Source organism: Microtus oregoni, unplaced genomic scaffold (genome assembly GCF_018167655.1).
Source record: "Microtus oregoni isolate MIOR12 unplaced genomic scaffold, Mior012 000020F_ref0000438, whole genome shotgun sequence".
Taxonomy (NCBI): domain Eukaryota; kingdom Metazoa; phylum Chordata; class Mammalia; order Rodentia; family Cricetidae; genus Microtus; species Microtus oregoni.
The window spans coordinates 27,199,572-27,219,835 of NW_024543079.1; the positions used below are offsets into that span (position 1 = coordinate 27,199,572).

The 20,264-nt window shown below is 39.6% G+C and overlaps 1 protein-coding gene across 4 annotated transcripts in view; it reads right to left on the reverse strand.

Moving 5' to 3' along the window:
• The window catches only part of Macrod2 (mono-ADP ribosylhydrolase 2), a 1,907,927-nt gene that overhangs the window by 1,430,486 nt on the left and 457,177 nt on the right, over positions 1-20,264 (reverse strand). The window lies entirely within an intron of this gene.

The window sequence follows — 20,264 nt, forward strand, 5'->3', positions numbered from 1 at the left end:
AAGAAACAAAAAATACACACTGGAGAAAAAACAGTATCTTTAAAAATTGGTTCTAATCATAATGGCTGATGAAGAGTTAAAATACACCCATGTGTATCTATCACCTTGCACAAGATTCAACACTTGGATCAAGGACCTCAACATAAGACAAGATACTCTGATTTCTATAGAGGAGAAGGCAGGGAATAGGCTTGAACTATTGGTGCAGAAAAGATCTTTTCTTAACAGGACACTGATAGCACAAACATTAAGACAAGCAATAAGTAAATAAGGCCCCATAAAACTAAATAGATTCTGTATAACAAACATCATCACTCAAGCAAAGAAGTGAATGGGGGAAAATATTCACAATGTATGTAACTGATAGAGGGCTAGCATCTAGACTATATAACATACAAATAAATACAAAAATAAAACCAAACAACCTGAACATCAAAAAAATTAAAATGGGTAGAGAGCTAAACAGAGAGTTCTTAAGAGGTGAATCTCAAAAGGATGAGAAACACTTAAAAATGTTGAACATCCTTAGACATCAGAGAAATGCAAATTGAAATAACTTTGTAATTTATCCTAAAACAGTCAGAAAATCAACAAAACAAATGAAGAACACATGCTGGCAAGAATATGGGAATAGGGGATCACTTACTCATGGCTGGTGGGAGTGCAAACTGGCATAACCCTTGTATAAAATAATTCCTCAAAAAGCTGAAAACCTATGCTGTAAGATCCAGATATGCCACTTATGGGCATATCTTCAAAGGAATCCATATTTCACTATAGAGATGCTTGCCATAAATGCTCATTGGTGCTCCATTCACAACAGCCAGAATTTGGAAACACCCTAGATGTCCATCAACTGATGAATGAGTAATGAAAATGTGGTGCATTTACACAATGGAACATTATTTAGCTGTTGAGAAAGAGAAATTATGAAATTTGTAGGAAAATTTATGGAGCTAGAAAAACAATCAACCCTAGTGAGGCAAACCAGATTCAAAATAGACACATATTGTATGTTTTCACTTACTTGTAGATGTTACTATGTTTTGGATATGTGTGTTTCAATCCAAATAATTACAGAAGTTAAGTAGCTAGTAAGGCACCAGGAAGGTGGAGTGAAATCTTCCAAGAAAAAAGAAATAGAATATAGTGTTATAAAGAGATAAATGGGAATCTAAAATAAGAGAATTAAATGGGACAGAAAAGGCAAAGGTAGAACAGAGAAGTGAACATGCGGAGGGAAAAGTAACACTAAAGACCTTTTAAAAGCCATGTGGAAACCCACTATAGAAGCTTAGAAATCGTGTGTGTGTGTGTGTGTGTGTGTGTGTGTGTGTGTTTGCTTCATTTAAATGGAATAACCATGTAGCAGGGAGACAATGATCCAACTAGACATCTTATGCCATCAAGTAAAGCATCCAATGCAATGAATGGGCTGTTGAATCATTGACCAAATAGTTCCCACAGAGCCTTACAACCACCACCACCTTAACAAGCTTTTGCTAACTATTAACACCTACCCCCAGTCCTCATAGGTTATTGGTTTCTCTCCATAACTTGATGGTAATACCCTATTATTGAAGATACAACTTACTTATATCATCAAACATGGAGAACTTAAACAGCTACACCCTTGCTGACTGGTGATCTTGGTAATTTACACACAACCGGAGAAGAAAAATAATCATGAGGTCTACAATAGCAACCTATCTGCAAGATACACTTGTGCAACAGTGGCACAAATAATACGGGAATAACCAACCTCTTTTGATCATATTTAAGGCCTAATCCAAGAGGTGAAACCTAACTCTTTTAAAGTGACCAAGAGCCTAGATAGGTCATAAACCTAGGGGAAAACCTAATACTATTATTCTGAACATGAAAATAAAATTCTCCTGACGATATATTGCTGTATTCATAGAATAGGGCATTGTTAAACTCTCATTAGAGATGTTTCTTCTTACAGTAGATGGTAATTAGCAAAGAGATACACAACCAGATAATGTGGAGAGAGGGAGAGATTTTGGTGTATTTAGCACTAAATGGGACATCTTTATCAAACCTCCCCTCAAGATTCAGGGAATTATTTGGAGAAGAGGCTGAAACATAGTATGAGCCAGAGGTGATGGGTGAACTCCAAGAAAATAAGATCTTTTAGACACTCGCCTCTGCCTCCTAAGTGCTGGGATTAAAGGCATGTGCCACCACTGCCTGGCTAACCAAGAAGCTATTTGTAATCAATACCCACTGGTAAAGGAAATACTGTTTTTCTCCTGTAGTGTGTCTACTGACCACATTTCAGAGCAGGCCCATTGATCATGAGTAGTTGGCCAAAATAAAACAGGGTCATGTTTTTTAGTTTGGGGTTTCTTTTTGTATATGTACATTTTTGTTTTGTTTATTTTATGATTTGGGGGGCTTGGAGATATTTTATTGATTTCAGTTTCTGTGTGTTTTTTTTTCTTTTCTTTTTAGAGAGAAAGAGAACATGAAGTTGATTGGGGAAGAAAGTAGGGAGGGTCTGGGAAGTATTAGAGGAAGGGAAAGAATGTAATCAAGATATTTGTATGAAAAGAATTAAATAAAAATAATATTTAAAAAATACAGTTGTGTATGTACATGTCCCAGTTTTCATGTTCTCAGTCTCATCTGATTTCCCACCCATGGGTCCAAGGGTGTGCTACCAGACCAAGCTCTGAGTAAACAGGTGAGTTCAAAACTTTAAAGGCTTTGTTAATCTAGATTCCCAAAATATTTGACACTCGAACAATTCAATAGACCATGTCCTATTAGGCCTACCTACAATGGATTTAATAAAGATAAGAAAATGAAAGTAGACAATAGTACATCCTTTTCCCCTCAGGAATTCCTAAACATCCTTCCAGTGGGGGGCAGGTGACAGGAATGACATTAGAGACCTCTTGCAGCTTGCCTTTTGCTCATGCACTTATGACATACATGCATACATATGTACATATGTATATACATACACCATACATTGTGTAAGGTGCTGATCTACAGAGGTAACCATAAGTAAATTTCAATGTCTGGTTTCTAGAATGGAGTACAAGAAAGATAGACAGCAAGTGCATGATATGCCCCGCGACAAGAAGCGGTCAGAAGAAAGCAGTTCAGGGTGAGAGGCAGAGGATTGCGTAGGGAGGTAAAATAACGCAGCCTTGATAAGATGGTGTCTAACCTGAAGTAACAGCATGTGTAAGAGAGAAAGTCCAACATACATCCTGAGGAAGATTCCCACCAGAAGAAACTGCCAGCTGGTATGGGAACATGTTAAATTAACATTGTCTGCACTGGCTATTTTTATGCCAACTTGACACAAGCTAAAGCCATCTGAGAGGATGGAGCCTCAGTTTAAAAAAAAAACCCTCCAAAAGATTTCCTTAATCAGTGATTGATTTGGAAGGGCCTAGCCCATCGTAGGTGGGGCTATCCCTGAGCTGATGATCTGGGTTCTATATGAAAGCAATCTGAGCAAACCATGAAAATCAAACCAGTAAGCAGCACTCTTCCATGGCCTCTGTGTTAGCTCCCTCCTCCAGGTTTATGTCCTATTTGAGTTCCCTTCCTGACTTCCTTCATTAATGAACAGTGATTTGGAAGTGTAAGCCAAATAAATCCTTTCCTCCCCAAGCTGCATTAGTCATGGTGTTTTATCATAGCAATACAAATCCTAAGACACTCTCCAAAATATGTCAGTATTGCAAAATAGTATTTCTGTACTTTCCCTTATGGACATACAGTCTTGAGTCTGAGAAGATGGATCAGTATTTAAAGTGCTTGCTATACAACATTGTGTTGGGATCCCCACAACCCACTTCAATGTCTAAGGGGCATGGAGGCTTGCCTCTAATTCCAGGCAGGAATGGCAGAGAGAGGGAGCCACCAGAGCAGAGCAAGTTGTCTAGGGAGACTACCAAAGCAGTAAAGGAACTCCTGATTTGACTGAAAGAACTAGCTGAGAGAGAGAGAGAGAGAGAGAGAGAGAGAGAGAGAGAGAGAGACCCTGATACCATGATCCCACAGAAACAGTTGACCTGAGCATGGCAGTTGTGTGACTTAGGCAGTCTATGGTGTCACTGACATTGGGACCAAGATTTATCTATAATGTTTGAACTGGCCTTTTGGAGCCCATTGTCTTTGGGGGAATACCTTGTTCAGCCTAGATATAAGGGGGATGGCCTTGGTGCTGTCTCAGTGATGAGCCAGACTTTATTGACTCCCCATGGGAAGCCCTGCCCTCTTTTGAAGATTGGATGGGGTAGGATGAGAGGAAGAGGGGAGGGAGTGGGAACTGGGACTAGTATATAAAATGAGAAAAGATTGTTGTTAATAAATAAATAAAATTTTAAAAAGATTTTTAAAAGTATATGGTGGTTGATCAAGATTTCTGACTTGAACCTCGGGCCTATACACATAGGCACACACACATACACGTGCATATGCATAAACACATACCACACATAAACACATGAAGAAACAGGAATAAAGGACCTATTTTCACACAGAATGTGCACAAATACAAACTGAATTAAGTAACACCATATTTAGGACTTATTGACATGAGTATCTAGCAAGGGTTTACCCCAGGCTTATTATGCTGGTGTTGACTCCTTAAATCAAATGTAATTTTCATTTTCAGAGGTCATATTCTGTGGAACACATCCACCACATGAAAGAAGGCTTCCCCTGCCACATACATGGATTGGCCAAGTAAGACGGGACTAATTACAGTTGGTCGGTACACCATTTGCTACAAGACAGGACAATGTGGGTAAGCAATATACCCATGGGTGTGTTGCCTGGTCTCCAGAGATCACCCCAACTGTCTGTCCTCAAGCCTTCAGAATGGAGAGTGTGATCATAAAACTTAAAGAGCTGTATGGTGCCAGGCCCTTTGAGGATCCAGAGAGGTAATGCTAATACACCTTGCCATAGAGTTTTCTCACACAGGAGCTCGAAAAAGGTGAGAAGGGATCATGGCAACAGCTTTACCTGACCCAGCAACATCCACTGTCTTTTGTCACTCATCATGCCTGTTCTAGAAAAGCCAGTGCCACATTTCAGTCAGAAGCTGTCAGAATTTGCCTTCTTACACATGAGAAGACTGCAAGTAATTGTTCTCCCAAGGCCATCCCACTTGAAGGAAATGTACAGAATTTTGAAATGTATCGCATCTTAAAAGAAACTGCCCATTTTGGAGAACCTAGCTGAATTTCCTTCTATTTAATATGAAAATAGGAAGGGCAGGGCAGCAAAGGGTTAGGCTAGAAGTACACAGTGAATTAAATGTGTTTGCTGCCTGCAAAGTCACCACAATGAAGCTCCTGCTGCCTCTTGCCTTGACATAAACACTTCATGGTCTCCAATTAGATTAATTGCTCATGTGGTAAAAATCCATCTGGGGTAATAAACCTAGCTGAGTTCACAGACATGACAAATCTAAGAACGTCTTGAATGCAAACAAAGGCAGGATACAGGTGTGGTCTCACCACTTTTTTACTTTAGAATTTTATTCTTAGTAATTTGGGTCTCTTAAAAGTATACAATGGTTTTGGGAAACTAACAAAATACAGCTGCGCTACTAACCGATTGTAATAATGTCTCCGAAGATGACCGTGACAGTTCATACAATATCACAGACAAAGGAAGTAAGCTCAAATTCTCTGTGAGATATGAAAGATGGACAAAACACTGCAAACTACCTCTCACCCCCAGAAGTTGCTGTGTACGGCAGATTTGATTCTGGCCAGAAAGTGGCCACAGATGTAAACATACCCAAGGTATTTTTCAAAGGACAGCCTCTCTATCCCGCCAACCAGTCTGGAAAACAATGATACTCAATTTTTTTTTTAACCAAACTTGCTGTGTGTGATACAGAAATAAAGCTTACATTCCTAAATTCTCTAAAAGAAAATAATGTTTTAGTTCACAAGGCCTCCTATCTAAAACAGAGATTTTTCGGCGAAATGTGCTCAGTATATCTTGGCAATTTCAAAGCACAGAGCCACTAGGGAAATTGGACCGGAACTCACTTTTTTTTTGACTTGCGCATTTTATAAGACATTCCCGTGGTGTGAACGCTCATGTATTTGTCTACTCATGAGCTCCGTGAGTGTCCACTGCTAGTTCTGCAGCCCTTGATGCTGGGGTCAAACATTCATACAGGTGCTTGCCTGACTATTTTAGCATTCTTCCACCGTCCAATACTTCCCTTTCTGCATCTCCTTCTCCATCCCCTCCAGAGAGGAATCAAATGGGTGGGGTGCGTAAGAGGGGATTTCTAAGGCCCTGTGTCTTAGAATCCAAATCAGGAAGCTAAGAGAACTGGAGACCTGTGAACACACATGTTTTTCTCTAACAACAACTGGTAGACCTCCTTTCCTTCTCTTCAGTAAAAGAAAAATGGAAGATGTTTTAAAGTAAAATATTTTTGGCTAAAAATGTTACACACACAATGAATCCGAAATTAGTTTGAATAATCAGACAAATTCCTTGATTTCAATATTATAAATTTGGTCTAAGTTAAGAAAAGACTAATTTCTAAACAGTTTTTCAAGTATTTTTCAAGTGGTCCTATATTTGTCTCTCGAGCCATCAACTATTTACTAGCAGTTGTTGTCTGCCAGGGAGTTAGTCTAGGCCCTAGGGCGACAGCAGTGAATCAAAGAACGTGCAGTTAGGATGCTCATATCTCTAACAGTCAGAGAGTTAGGATGTTCACATCTCTAAGAGTCAGAGAGTTAGGATGCTCACATCTCTACCAAAGAGTTAGGATGCTCACATCTCTAAGAGTCAGAGAGTTAGGATGCTCATATCTCTAACAGAGAGTTAGGATGCTCACATCTTTTAACAGTCAGAGAGTTAGGATGCTCATATCTCTAACAGAGAGTTAGGATGCTCACATCTCTAAGAGTCAGAGAGTTAGGATGCTCATATCTCTAACAGAGAGTTAGGATGCTCACATCTTTTAACAGTCAGAGAGTTATTTAGGAGATGGCAAGCCAGGTACACCTGCAATCTCAACCATAAAGGAGATGAGACCGCATGTTGTCACACAGTATGAAGAAAACAGCAGGTGACAGGATAAGAAGACTGAGGGGACTGAGGGGACTGAGGGGACAGGTCTGCAGAGGCTTTAGCAAGGAGATGCTAGGGCTGACACCTGCATGGTGACAAGGGACTAGCAAGGAAAGGACACAAGGAGAAAAGTGGGAAGCTGACCTATCACAAAGTGTTAGCAGTTAGCGGGGGCACCTGACACAGAAAGACAGCCAAGCATTTGGAACTGAAAGTTGTGGGTAGAGAGGTAAGGGGAGGTCAAAGTCTCGTTCTATAGCTGAGTAAACCAAGCATGGATTTTTCACAAAAAAAAAAGGAACTCCTTTAGAGGTCTTTAAGGAGGAGTGGCACTCTGACCTGAGTTGTACATTTAGAATATCATTTTGGATATGGCATGGAGAATGTATTAAATAGGATAAGTATAAAGTAAAAGGATTTAGAATAAACACTTGACAGCATTCCCCCATACTTCAGCCTGTGAACCACAGTCTTAGGGAATGGGGGGCAGGGGCAGTGATGTCTAGCTGCATCTTGGAGACCAGAGTAAGGATGAACACAAGAAAAGAATGGGATTAATACTCCATTTATATAAATGTACCACATTTACTTGATTCATTCCTCATTTGGGATAGAACTAGGAAAGAATCCTAGGTGAGGTAGCCCAGATCGAGATAGACAAACATGGCATGTACTCACTCATAAGTGGATATTAGCTGTAAAGTAAAGAATAACTATGCTATAGACCCAGAGACTAGGTAACAAGAAGGGGTCATGGGGGACACCCAGATCTCCCTGGGAAGGAGAAATAGAAGAGATTTTGTGAATCACCTGAGGGTGGGTAGGGATGGGAACATAAACAATCAGGTCGGGGAGGGGTAGAGGGAGAAAGTACTCAAAGAAACTACTAGAAAGGGGGCACATTTGGGGGTCATAAATTAAACCTTCCACAAGGGAATCTTCCGGAAATCTATAAGGATGACCTCCAGGTAAGACTCCTAGCAATAGCGGATATAATAACCTGAACAAGTCATCTCCTGCAACCATACTGGTACCTAGTCCAATTGTCATCAGAGAGGTTTCATCCAGCAACTGATGGAAACAGAGGCAGACCCATAGCCAAAGTTCGGGGAAGTTACTGAAGAAGAGGCAGAGAAAGGACTGTGGAAGCCAGAGGGGCCAAGGACACCACACACACACACACACACACACACACACACACACGTACACACGTACACACAAAAACAAACAAACAAACAAAAAAACTTACAGGATCAACTAACCTGGTTAAGTCTCAAAGAGACTTAATCAACAACCAGGGAACCTGTATTGAACTGACCTAGGCATTCTACATGTATGATACAATTGTGTAGCTTGGTCCTCTTGTGGGATTTTTAACAGTAGGGACAGGGGCTGTCTCTGACTCTTATAGGTTTTTGGAACCCTAGTTTAGATACTGGGTTGCCTTGCCCAGCTTTAATACATGGGGAGGTACTTAGTCTTAACTGTAACTTGATATGCCATGTTCTGTTGATACTCATGGGAGATCTATCCTTTCCTAAACAGAAACAAAGGAGGAATGGATTGTAGGGTAGGAACAGAGTGGAGGAGGGACTTGGAGGACAGGAGGGAGGAGAACCACAGCTGAGTTGTAAAATCCATTCATCATGCATTCATTCATTTAAAAGAGAAAGAAAGGAGGAAAGAAGGAAAGAAAGAAAGAAAGAAAGAAAGAAAGAAGAAAGAAAGAAAGAAAGAAAGAGGAAGGGAGGATGAAAGCCCGCCCCCCAACTGATTGCTTTTGTTCCCATTCCCACCTGCCCTCAGTTCACTCACAAAATCTCGGGAGATCTAGGTGTCCCCTCATGACCCCTCCCTGTTACCTAGTCTCTCTGGATCTCTGGGATTGTTCCAGAGTGGCAGGGATTCTGCACATCTCACACAAGCTATGCTCCTACCCCATCATGTTTGTTAGCTTGGACAAGTAACTCTTCCTAGTTTCTTGATGTATTTGTAATACATGACAATTATAATATACCCTTTTCCTGGTTATTGTGGCTATTTATAAGAGAGGGTGGGTTTAAAGGAATGTGATAATACATGATAAAACATTATGACTCTTGACAGTGCCAGTGGGTGAACTTGATCAGGAAATGCTTTCAGAGCCATGTTGACTACTTGCAAAATTTTCTCTAAGAATAATCTGACAATAGAGACCTAGTTAGCATCCCAATCATATTTCTGAAAGGATCATATTTTCAGCTGTCAACATTGTGAGAAAGGTTGCTCAAAATGAGCTAATTTTGAGAATTGTCTACCATCACACTATGCTACAAAATTAGCAGGGTAAGGCACTGCTGCCATTTGCAACTTTTCCCTTTCATTTGCCAGAAGAGGCTGAGCTGGAGCACACAGGAGACACAATACAGCAAATGAGCCACGAGATCGTCTTCAATAGGTGGTGGGTGGAGTGTCGCTGCTAGTGGCATGCTCGGCGTTTGCTGTCCCACCTGAGTTCACCTGTAGGAATCAAGATGCTATGTATGCCCATGGCGACACTTGTGCTCCACATTTGCATACCCATGCTTCCCTAACTGCTCAGCGCACTCTCAAGGAAGGATGAAAAGGCAAGAGATTTTTTTTTCACACCCCCAGAGGAAGGCAGCAGACGCTGAAAGATGATATCTATGAGTAAGTTACCCAGATTCTCATCAGATTCACTGACTCAAATGTGGGCAGTTCAAGAGCTATTCTACATAGAATCTCTTAACAGACTTAATTTCTCCTTTCAGTTACCCTTGTCCTTAATCAGCTCTTTAGAACAGGTCTTTCATATGGATCAGTTAGATGGCTTAGCAGACAAAGGCTCTTGCCACTAAGTCTTTTGGTCTGTTTTCTAACCCTAGTCTCCACATGGTGGAAGGAAAAAAACCCGCTCCTATAAGGTGTCCTCTGACCCCCAAACATATGCTTTGGCATACACATGATTCCCCACATAAATACATTTTAAAATATCTTTTTGATGAGAGGGAGACAAGCCTCACTCAAATTTCCCCTTTCTTTTTTCTGAAATTAGTGATCAAATAAACTATCATCTCCATCACTACCTTAGGATTTTGTTTGTGAAGAATACAAACTAGATTGTCATGTACAGTGACTGGCCATGCAAGGCTATGCAAGCAGTGGTCACAGAGACTCCCATGCACAGTACAGCCTGTACTGAGGCATCTCCTTCCCGATGATTGACTCCCTAATGAAGAAAATAAGAAAAATAGAGGACAGTTTGGATGGAGGAGGCTTCAGCTTAAAGGAAACCAAACGTGAAAATCATATTCTTGAGGGTAGCACGATCCTTAACAACTAAACCTGTAGTCACACAATAAACACTTTCCAGAAGTATACAAAGGTGCATAAAATGCCTGTGACATTAATTGTTATCTGACTGTCATTTTTGACAGGATTTAGTTAAAAGCTGAACATGTTGAGGCAGGCCCTGGCACAAAACACCAACCTAGTCAGATGTACATCTTGATTTACTGCAGATGGGCACTGAGTCATTTGCCAACTGAAATGTTCCCAGTGGGATTTTACAAAATCTATCTGTTCTCCAACAATAGCTGCCTTCAGTCCAGAGTGGAACAACATAGGTAATGAGACAAATCATTTGTGAGCACATATGCACATACACGCGCATACATCAAGGTTAATAGTGGTGCTTCAGTCCCATTAAATTACATTTTTTCAGTGTCCAAATTGTTGTTTTTCTGCTAGAGACTCGTACATTTAACCATTTAAGTATTCATTTGTAAATATGAGCTTTCTCTAGGAGGAAAATACAAGGCAGTGATTACAAAGTCACTCTAGATTCTCAGTCCTCGACTCAACGCTTCATTTTTCCTCCCCTATTAAATTAAGCCCAGTTCCTTCCTGTTCTTGTGATAAATTTGCCTACATTTTTTTCTTATCTGATGAAATCCACTTGAGACACAAACGTTTAAAAAGCACTGATTGGTCAAACTCCACTGCTGTTAAGGTTGAGCACATTTTATAAAATAACGTAAGTACCAGAGAATTGTTTTATATAGAAAAGCATTCTTCAAAGGACTTGTGCACACGTATGTGTTTCTGGGTGCCATGTGGAAGTTCTTTGTGACTCCTCTTTGACACCAAACAGGATTTTTCCTTATGACAAATGTTCAAAAGATTTTATTTCTAGGTCTTGTCATGCCTGGCTTTTATTCTGTCAAGCACGATGTGTTTCCCTTCAATAATTAGGAGGCCTTTTTCCATCTGGTTATAGGTGTTGATAAGTAAACACCATAAGCAAAGAGGAGCATATAAATACTTTTAATATATAAAAAACATAACCGAAGAAGAAGTAATGAACTTCCACTAATTCCACTCTGGAATAGCCTGCTGGGTTTTAATCTAATAAATTCTGTTCTTGACAAGATAAAGGATGTGTCTACCATACGTTGGTCACCCAATGCAAGGAAAGTTTGGGTTTTAGTCAAAGCACAGCAGCTTCAGAGAATCCTGGGGAAGCCCTTAGGGATAATTACCTCTGCCTTCTCACTGCTGATGCTTCATTACTTACTGCACTACTCCCTACTCATTGGTACTTATTAATATTCAGCTTCAAGGCCAAGGGCTCCATTGAAAGCAATGCACATGTCCTTGGCAGGCCTTCTAGGATAAGAAGTCAACCCTCACATGGATACCTAATGGAAGCAAGAACATAATGACTTCACCTTCCATCCTCAGGGGTTCCTTCATCTGCAAAGCACTGCAGCCAATCCCTTAGAGAGGACAATTCCCTTTGATTATATACTAAATAAGAAGTGCTCACCAAGTCTCCATCTTCCTAACTCTCCTCTCTAGGTCCTGGGTTGAGTTCAGGGGCTTATTTGTAACAGGTTACTGATAATTTTTAATAGGAACAAAATCTTCATTTGGAATTTCAACCTTTTCAGTATTTTTTGAGTCAGTAGTTGAGTTATAATCTTTCTCAGGAGCAATATTGCCTTTCCTTATCATGTTCTTTCATTTTTGTGTTGCAGTTTGTGTATCTGTAGGTTTGGGTATCCCTTCTGGGTTTGGGACTGGGGAAGACTTCTTATTGAATTGTCTGCTCTGGAAGCTCAACCCACAGTAGTACTACCTAACAAGGAGCAAACTCAACGCTGTAGCAGAAACAAACTCTGCAAGATCACAGAAGTATGCTTAAAATGAAACACAGCTCACTGATGCTATATCACCCATGATGATGAGATTGAAAATAACAAAAACTAATGTAGAATGTGTTATGAACTTAAAAATGTTTAGGGTCTAAGTTAAAAATATATGGAAATAAGAAATAAATGAGATATAGGAAGGAGACAGGGAAGGGGGAAATAGACGAGGAAAAGATTAAATAATTAAAAGAGAGAAAGAAGAAGAGCAGAGAAGAATGTACGGCAAGGGAAAAAGAAAGAACAAGAGACTGAAAAACAGAAACAAAAAGGGATAGATTTCTTAATAAAGAACAAGCTCCAGAGCAAAATTAATAAATGTAATGAAGAGAATTTTAAAAATACAAACAAGAGTATTAAAGAAAAATATCCCAACACGGTAAATCAAAACACCACTGAACATAGAGAGTGGCAGAAACACAGTGAGCAATAAAGGAAAATGCAGTTAGATAAAAGAATAAAAGGTTGCAAAAAATGGGGGTCTGTGCAGAAGATTGGATGAATATATGAGGGCAATAACAAATAAAACCTTTTAAAATTGAAAATATAATAAAGTAAAATTCCCACTAAACATATAAAGAAAAGAGGCACCAGAAGAGAAGGGAAAAATTTAATGAGGCATTGTGACTTCTTCCTGGGACTTAAAAATTTGCACTCTGCCGGTTGTATGTATGGAATGCAGGGACAGTGAGTTGAACTCATTGACTCTTGTCTTCCCCGTAGCTGAAGCCTTTGCAGAGGCTTATTGCACAATTGTGTGGTGACTGTCAGAGCTGTCGTCAACTTTAGTAGCTTCATTTCTTGCATAGCAGGAGGTTCTGCTGGTCACACTTGGCTTTCTGTGGGCTTGGCAGGCCCTCTCAACCTCCAGAGACTCCCTAGACTACTCTCCCCGGAGTGACGGCTTTAGTTAGAGATATCTGCTTCAGGATTGGGGTGTGCGAAGCAACCACAGTGCTGAGATAGTTACAGGAAGAAATTGGGGCTGTCTTCATACTTTTGTGGCCTTCAGAGTGTTACTCACTCACCAGAACTGAGTGTGTATGCACACCCCTAGACTTCCACTGTTCTCAGAATCCACAGCAATGAACACAAACATGTGACCCAAAATTTTATCTACCCACTAGTCTCAGGCTCAAAGCTATGGAAAACCATGTTTACTCTCAGTGAATGAGATCTGCGCCAGATCACTGAAATGGGTCTACCTCTGCTTGTTCATTCCCCAGCCTGAGCCATGTGCACTCTTTAACTTGTCTGTGTTAAGCCCCCCACTAATTTTATCTACCCACTAGTCTCAGGTTCAAAGCTATGGAAAACCATGTTTACTCTCAGTGAATGAGATCTGCGCCAGATCACTGAAATGGGTCTACCTCTGCTTGTTCATTCCCCAGCCTGAGCCATGTGCACTCTTTAACTTGTCTGTGTTAAGCTCCCCACTGTTAGTGTTAGCCCTCCATTGCTGCCTCATGCGGCCTTCCCTCACCCTAGGGCTGAGCCTACCAACTTATAGATGATCCTTGCTCATCAAAGCGATCAGGACAGCTTAGCTTCTAATACATTCCACCTCAGATGGTGTCATGGTGCTCACTGCTGCCCTCCGAGTCATATAGACAGACAGCATGGGATTTCTGTCTACAGCCAACCAGAGGAATCAGGAAGCAGCTGCATCTGAGGCTGCTGATGGCTAGCTGTGGGTTTTTACTGAGGGTCAACTGTCTGCCTATTTATGCTAGGTTTCCCTTTAGGAAGAAACTTGTACCCCTCCCAGTGCTGCGGCTGTGTGGCTTACATCTAACCTATATTCTAGTCAATGGTTTCCCTCCCCCAACTTTTCCCAGATGCCCCCTCCTACTTTCCTTCCCACCCAACTTCACACCCTTTATTTCTCCTTCTCTTTAGAAAACAAACAGTAAAAGTAAAAATAAATCAGAATTTTTAAGGGGAAAAAACCAAAACACACACACACCACATACAAACCCATAAAAACACAAAAATTAAAATCATAACATTCAAGCAAAAGACCAGTAAGACAAGAAGAAAAAAAAACCCTCTCAAACAAAGCAATATGAGAAAAGAAGACTACAGAAATACCATTGAGTTCATTTTGTATTGGCCATCTGGTGTAGGGCACAGAACCTACACTTAAGTGTGGCTTATATACATAATGAGATTTCATGTGATAAAACTAATTTTTCCTTTGTAAGCGGTTGTTGAGTTCCCACCTAAACAAAATATCAAGTACTAAGTAGAGAAAGTTATTTTCCATATGTAAGTCTAGTTTTATATCAATTGATAGAAAAGGAAAATGGATTAAAACATATAACAAGATAAAATTAAATAAAAATGAAAATATATTATGTATTTATGTTTGAATATCTGATTATCTAAAATGTATAAAGTTCCCTGTACCTGAAATGAAACATAATACAAATGAAAATTAAAGTACCCACGATCTGGAGGGTTGTCCCAGTCCTTCACCTGGTCTCTACAGCTGGATCTACCTGCTGATTGGTCATTTCAAGAAGCCAGGGTCACTCTTCATCCTGAAGGGGTGCTCTAATCTTAAAGCCCTGTCACTACAGAATTTTAGAGGCTTTTTAAGCTGGATCACCAAGCCATCATCAAGAACAAGCACAGAAGATTAATAATTTGGATTTTTTTTTCCACTAAAAGAGGGAAGGGATTACATCTTCTAAACTTTTACCTGGGGCATTTGTTTGAAATTAAATGGCATGTATTATAACAAAACTATCTCTTGTGCAAAGGAAAGGTGAACGGAAGAGATCACCTGACCACCAAGTTCAGAGGTTGACTTAAGATGTGAAAGACAACCGCTAGTACTTCAGCTTCCCATGGACGATAGCTCAGCTACATCCAAAGAATGAATGTCCACTCATGGGAAGGATCAGCTGAAAGTTTTGACTGTAACTAAACAAAATGTGCCCTGACTAGGGCAGAACGTGAGAAGAAAGTGACCATTTCCATTAAGGAGATGTCCAGCGCAATATGAGAAAGGTGTGAAGCCCATGAGAAGTGTAACTACACACCGCTGAAGAGGATACAGAGGCGAGCTTATGCGACAGCATGCTTAGTGCCCTGGGATGAACGAATGAATGAAGCTTTATTATTTTTCTGACACTTCCATTCTCTTCTGATTTCCGAGTTCAGAAGATTCACTGCCCCTCCTATTACTAGCCCCAAGCTGGCCATCATACATTTTGTGAGAATATCAATAACCATGAAATGCTCTAAAAATATAGGCCCATAAGTCATATGGCTATGTGATTGTTAAAAAAACTACCAAAAACGATTTAACAAATTGAGATCTAAAGACAGAATTGTGTTGATTCCTGAACTGAACATCACCATGGCTCCAAAGAGAGGTGATCAACCAGGCTGAGCAGAGGGGCTCGGCTTTACAGGCAGAAAAGTACTGAGGAAAGTAGAAATAAGGAAAGAAAATTAGATCATTTCAAGGTTCCTTTGCCTAGAAGTTGAGAGGGACCCCCTATTGCGCCTGCTCAGGTGGAGGGTCCCCTGTGAATAATTGCTATGAATCGCCTGTTGTTTTGCAAAGCTCTCTTATTTTAAAGTTCAGTTTGGTTATGTGGTACCTAGCAAGAAGGAGTCTATCCCAAGTTGGGCTGGTCTTGTTTAAGTTCAGCACCAAGCACGTGCCACATGGAAATCAGTTTTAATATTATTAAATATGGGTAACACTGGTCTGTCACAGAAGGGACCAGCTCAGCATACACCAGGAATTACCACCATATTTTAATTACAGAGTGTCCATAAGCTCTGAAATGTCAGGTTCATGTCAGTAATTTGTGTCCCCAATTTAGACATGAATGCAGTAACAGGAATTTTAAACGATTGCCAGTGATACCCATTTGAGAAACAGTTACCATTCATTTTCTTTACACAAAGAAAGGGCATTAGGAAAGGAAATAACAAGAGAGCTAAATGATGACAAATCAATTGGCTCAGCTAGCAAATGGGAACAAATTATCTCAATCACACAGTGCAGTTTGATATATACTGTATATATAATAAAAAATGGTTCTTAATATTGCACAACTCTTATCCCTAAACGTCACACAAAAGAAAATTAGTTATAAGAGGATTGTTACGTGCACAAAGTGTCAAACATATGCTTCTCAAGAAACTGCATCTAAATATCATTATACTAGTACCGGACTAGTAGTTATGCTCCTAATAGGTTCTAAGTCTGTGTTTCTCAACCTGTAGGTCACAGTGCCTTCTGGGGTTGCATATCAGATATTTACATTATAATTCATAACAGCAGCAAAATTACAGTAGCTAAAAAAAAGGGTCACCACAACATGAGGAAATGTATTAAAGGGTCACATCATGGGGACAGTTGAGAATTACTGTTATAAGTGAAGGTTTACTGTATAAATAGACAAACAAATGTACAGTGAGTACACACACACATGTACATGCACACACACATACACATATGTCTATGTAAACACACTAAATATCCACACCATTCATTCTGGGTCTTATCTGTGAATGAGAAACCTGAATCATGGCTTTCACAAAGGCAGATTTAAAGAAGAAACATGGGGTGGGGAAATAAGTTCCTCAGAGGCTTGAGGCAGCTTCCCCCTCTATCCCTCCCAGCCGTGGCCTGCTTGTACCTCAGTACCCAGGAGCCTTGACCCTAAATGGCCATAGTCAGGACAGGTCCCTCAACAACTAGGAGTCATTCTGCTCACCACTTGGCTCTGATAATCACAGATAGGGGCATTTGATAAGTTTCACAGCCGCAGGCAATAAAGTCATTACCTCCATGGTCATTGCTCCCACTACAATAAAAATACCTGCTATATTGATTTTCAGGGCTTTCTATAACCAATTATTAGAAGCTTGTTAGCTTAAAGCATTATAAATTTAGGTCCAACAGCAGTGAATCAGTAGGTCTCTACCTGGAAGGCAATGGATACGATTCCTTTCCACTCTCCCAGCTTCCAGAAACTCCAGGCATGGATGTGTAGCCCACATCTGTTCCTATCTCTACATGCCCTTCTGTTTTCTGTCCCTGTGTTTCAAATATCCTCTTGATTTCTCCTATGTCTCTTGGATACAAGTCTGCCTCTGAGTTTACACCCATGATAAATCTAGAATGATCTTGCATTGCTAAATTTAATTACACTTGCACAGACCCTTGCTCCAAACCTTTACAGGTTTCTGCAATGAGGACAGAGCCACACAATTTGCTAATAAGTTCTTTTCATGCCTTCTGTTCCTACTTCTCTTTCCCACTAACACAAATGGAAAACAAAATTGTTCCTACAGCCTTTTCATAGAGCTTTGGCAGTTTATTTGTATTTTTGAGAAAAACAGAAAATTGGTGGCAAAACTATGTGTGTTCAGCAGGAGGACATGGTGACTCTTCTGTTATTTGCAGCCACCTTTTGCTACAGGGTTGACCAAGTTTGGTCCTGTGGAATTTGAATAGAATTGTATAGAAGTTAAATGGTATGCAGCTTACTGATTTTAACAATGACTTTTACTTTTTTTTTTTTTGGTTTTTCAAGACAGGGTTTCTCAGTGTAGTTTTGGAGCCTGTCCTGGCACTAGCTATTGTAGACAAGGCTGGCCTCGAACTCACAGAGATCTGCCTGCCTCTGCCTCCCGAGTGCTGGAATTAAAAGACATGCACCACCACCACCCGGTTGATCAGTTAATAATTGATTTGTTGTTCTGTTATACAAAGTATAATTGAACAAATTAAATACTCACATGAAGTAAAAATAAAATATATTCCAGTGTTCCTAATTGTCTTGGAAGGCAAAGGGATTCTGTAGTTAGACCAGCTCCATAATGTCAAAACATGCCCCACCAACAATCAGTGCTAATGTTTTAAATGCAGGGCTTCAACATTTAAGATGTTCTAAGGAAGAATCAAAACAAATCCTGCAAAAAAGAACATCTATTTTTAGAGCTAGTAAGTCAATCTTCTTGTGTCAGAATATCTGAATATAAGCCTTTTGTGGGGAAATAGCTTGCCAGGCCACATGCTCAAACCACACACCTTCAGTTTCTACTCAATATGAAATGAAAAAAATACATAGAAGTACTCCGCCCCCGGGGGGGGGGGGCAAAATTTTATCATTATTTGCAACATTTCTCTTCCCTGGAGGACAAAATTCTATCATGATCTGAGATATTTGTGCTCTTTATACTATTTTATGAATGGAGAATATAGTTCTCCTTCATTTTAGCCATGTCAGTTCACTGATATCTCTACATCCTCCACACCTGCAAAAATTAACAACACAAAGACACTGTGGGCCACATATCTTTCCTAAATCTCTCAATAGACAACTGATAAAGTTGGGATGCAAAACCCTAGTTGCCTTACTACTCAGGAGGAATAACGTGAGAAAATTGATAATTTCCAAAAGCATCATGACATTAACCTCAATCACCAACCAAAAGATGCCTTCCTTCTAGGTAACTTGCTTATTCTTCATCCTCTTCTACCTTCTGAAGGAACAAATTATATTAAAATATTTCTTAGGATGTATTACTGAGGCAATATATTCTAACTGAAAGGAAAGAAATCTTTACACTAGTCCATCTGTGCCATGTCCATACCTAACTTCCAGAAAGAGCAAAGGTCTTGCATTCTATATACTGGTCTAGTATGGTATACACAGTAGCTTGCCTTAACCATATCCAACTTCCAGGTCTTGCCTAGGCCACATGTCACTATGCCATTTCGGAAAAGCTGGTGAGTTCCTACACCATCCCCATAATGAATCCTGATCTTGAACACAAAGTTTGAATTCTAGCCTAGCCTGTTAAGTACCAAAGACCCCAGCCCATTTGCACTATCCTCACACTCCCAGGCACAGTTTGGGAAAAAAAAACAGTTTGCAAACCAGTCCAAGCATATTCCAGCCTTGTACCCACTTTTCAATTACCCCATTTTTCAAACCAAATCAGCACTGACTATCTTAAAGATTGACCTATCAATTCCCCATATCCAATCTGAAATCAAACAAGCTTAGGCAACAATAACAGTAAAAGAAAATTTCTATTTAACAGAGGTAGCCTAAAATCTTACAGCAGATAAACAATGTAAAGGCTCACATTCCTAGGTCTAATCACAAAACATAAACAGTATGAAAATCCAAGACAGTACACCACCCTAAAAATTCCCAGTCCCATAGAGAGATTTTCCAATGAAAATTAGCTAGACAAAACTCAGGACTTAAAAATGTAAAGTAATAATGATAAATTTTCTCAAATAATTCATATTTAAAGACATGGACAAACAGCTCAGTAAAATTAAATAGCAAAGATGTCTGAGTGAAGGGCAAAAAATATGTATCAACTTCTACATCATTAAATTTCATAAAAAGCGAATAATGGACTTAAAGACCAATAAACTCCAACTCATTAATAGTAGGTGATTTCCATTTTTACATTCTCCATAGACAAGTTATCTCGATGAAAAGTGAACAGAAAAATTCAGGCTTGAATAACACCATACTGACCAAATGGACTTAACAGATAGGAACAGAATATCTATACAAATACAAAGAAATATACATTCTACTCAGCATTTCAAAGTAGTGTCTCTCATATAGGCAATGGCCCAAGTCTCAACACAATCAGGAAACTGAAAGAACTCCATGTTTCTAACCACAATATAATAAAGTTTAAAATTAACAGCAAATAAATGTATAGTACTAACACAAACCTATGGAGATTTAAAAACATATTACCAAATGATAAATGAATCAAAGAAGAAACCAACAAGTTTTCTTTTATTACTTTAATTAAAAATGAAAACACAACAAAAGAAAACCTATATGGCACATTACAAGTAGTCCAAAGATGGAAATTTACAGCTCTAAGAGTCTACATAAAACAATCAGAAACACCACAAATAAACAACTTAATGATGCAACAAAAGAC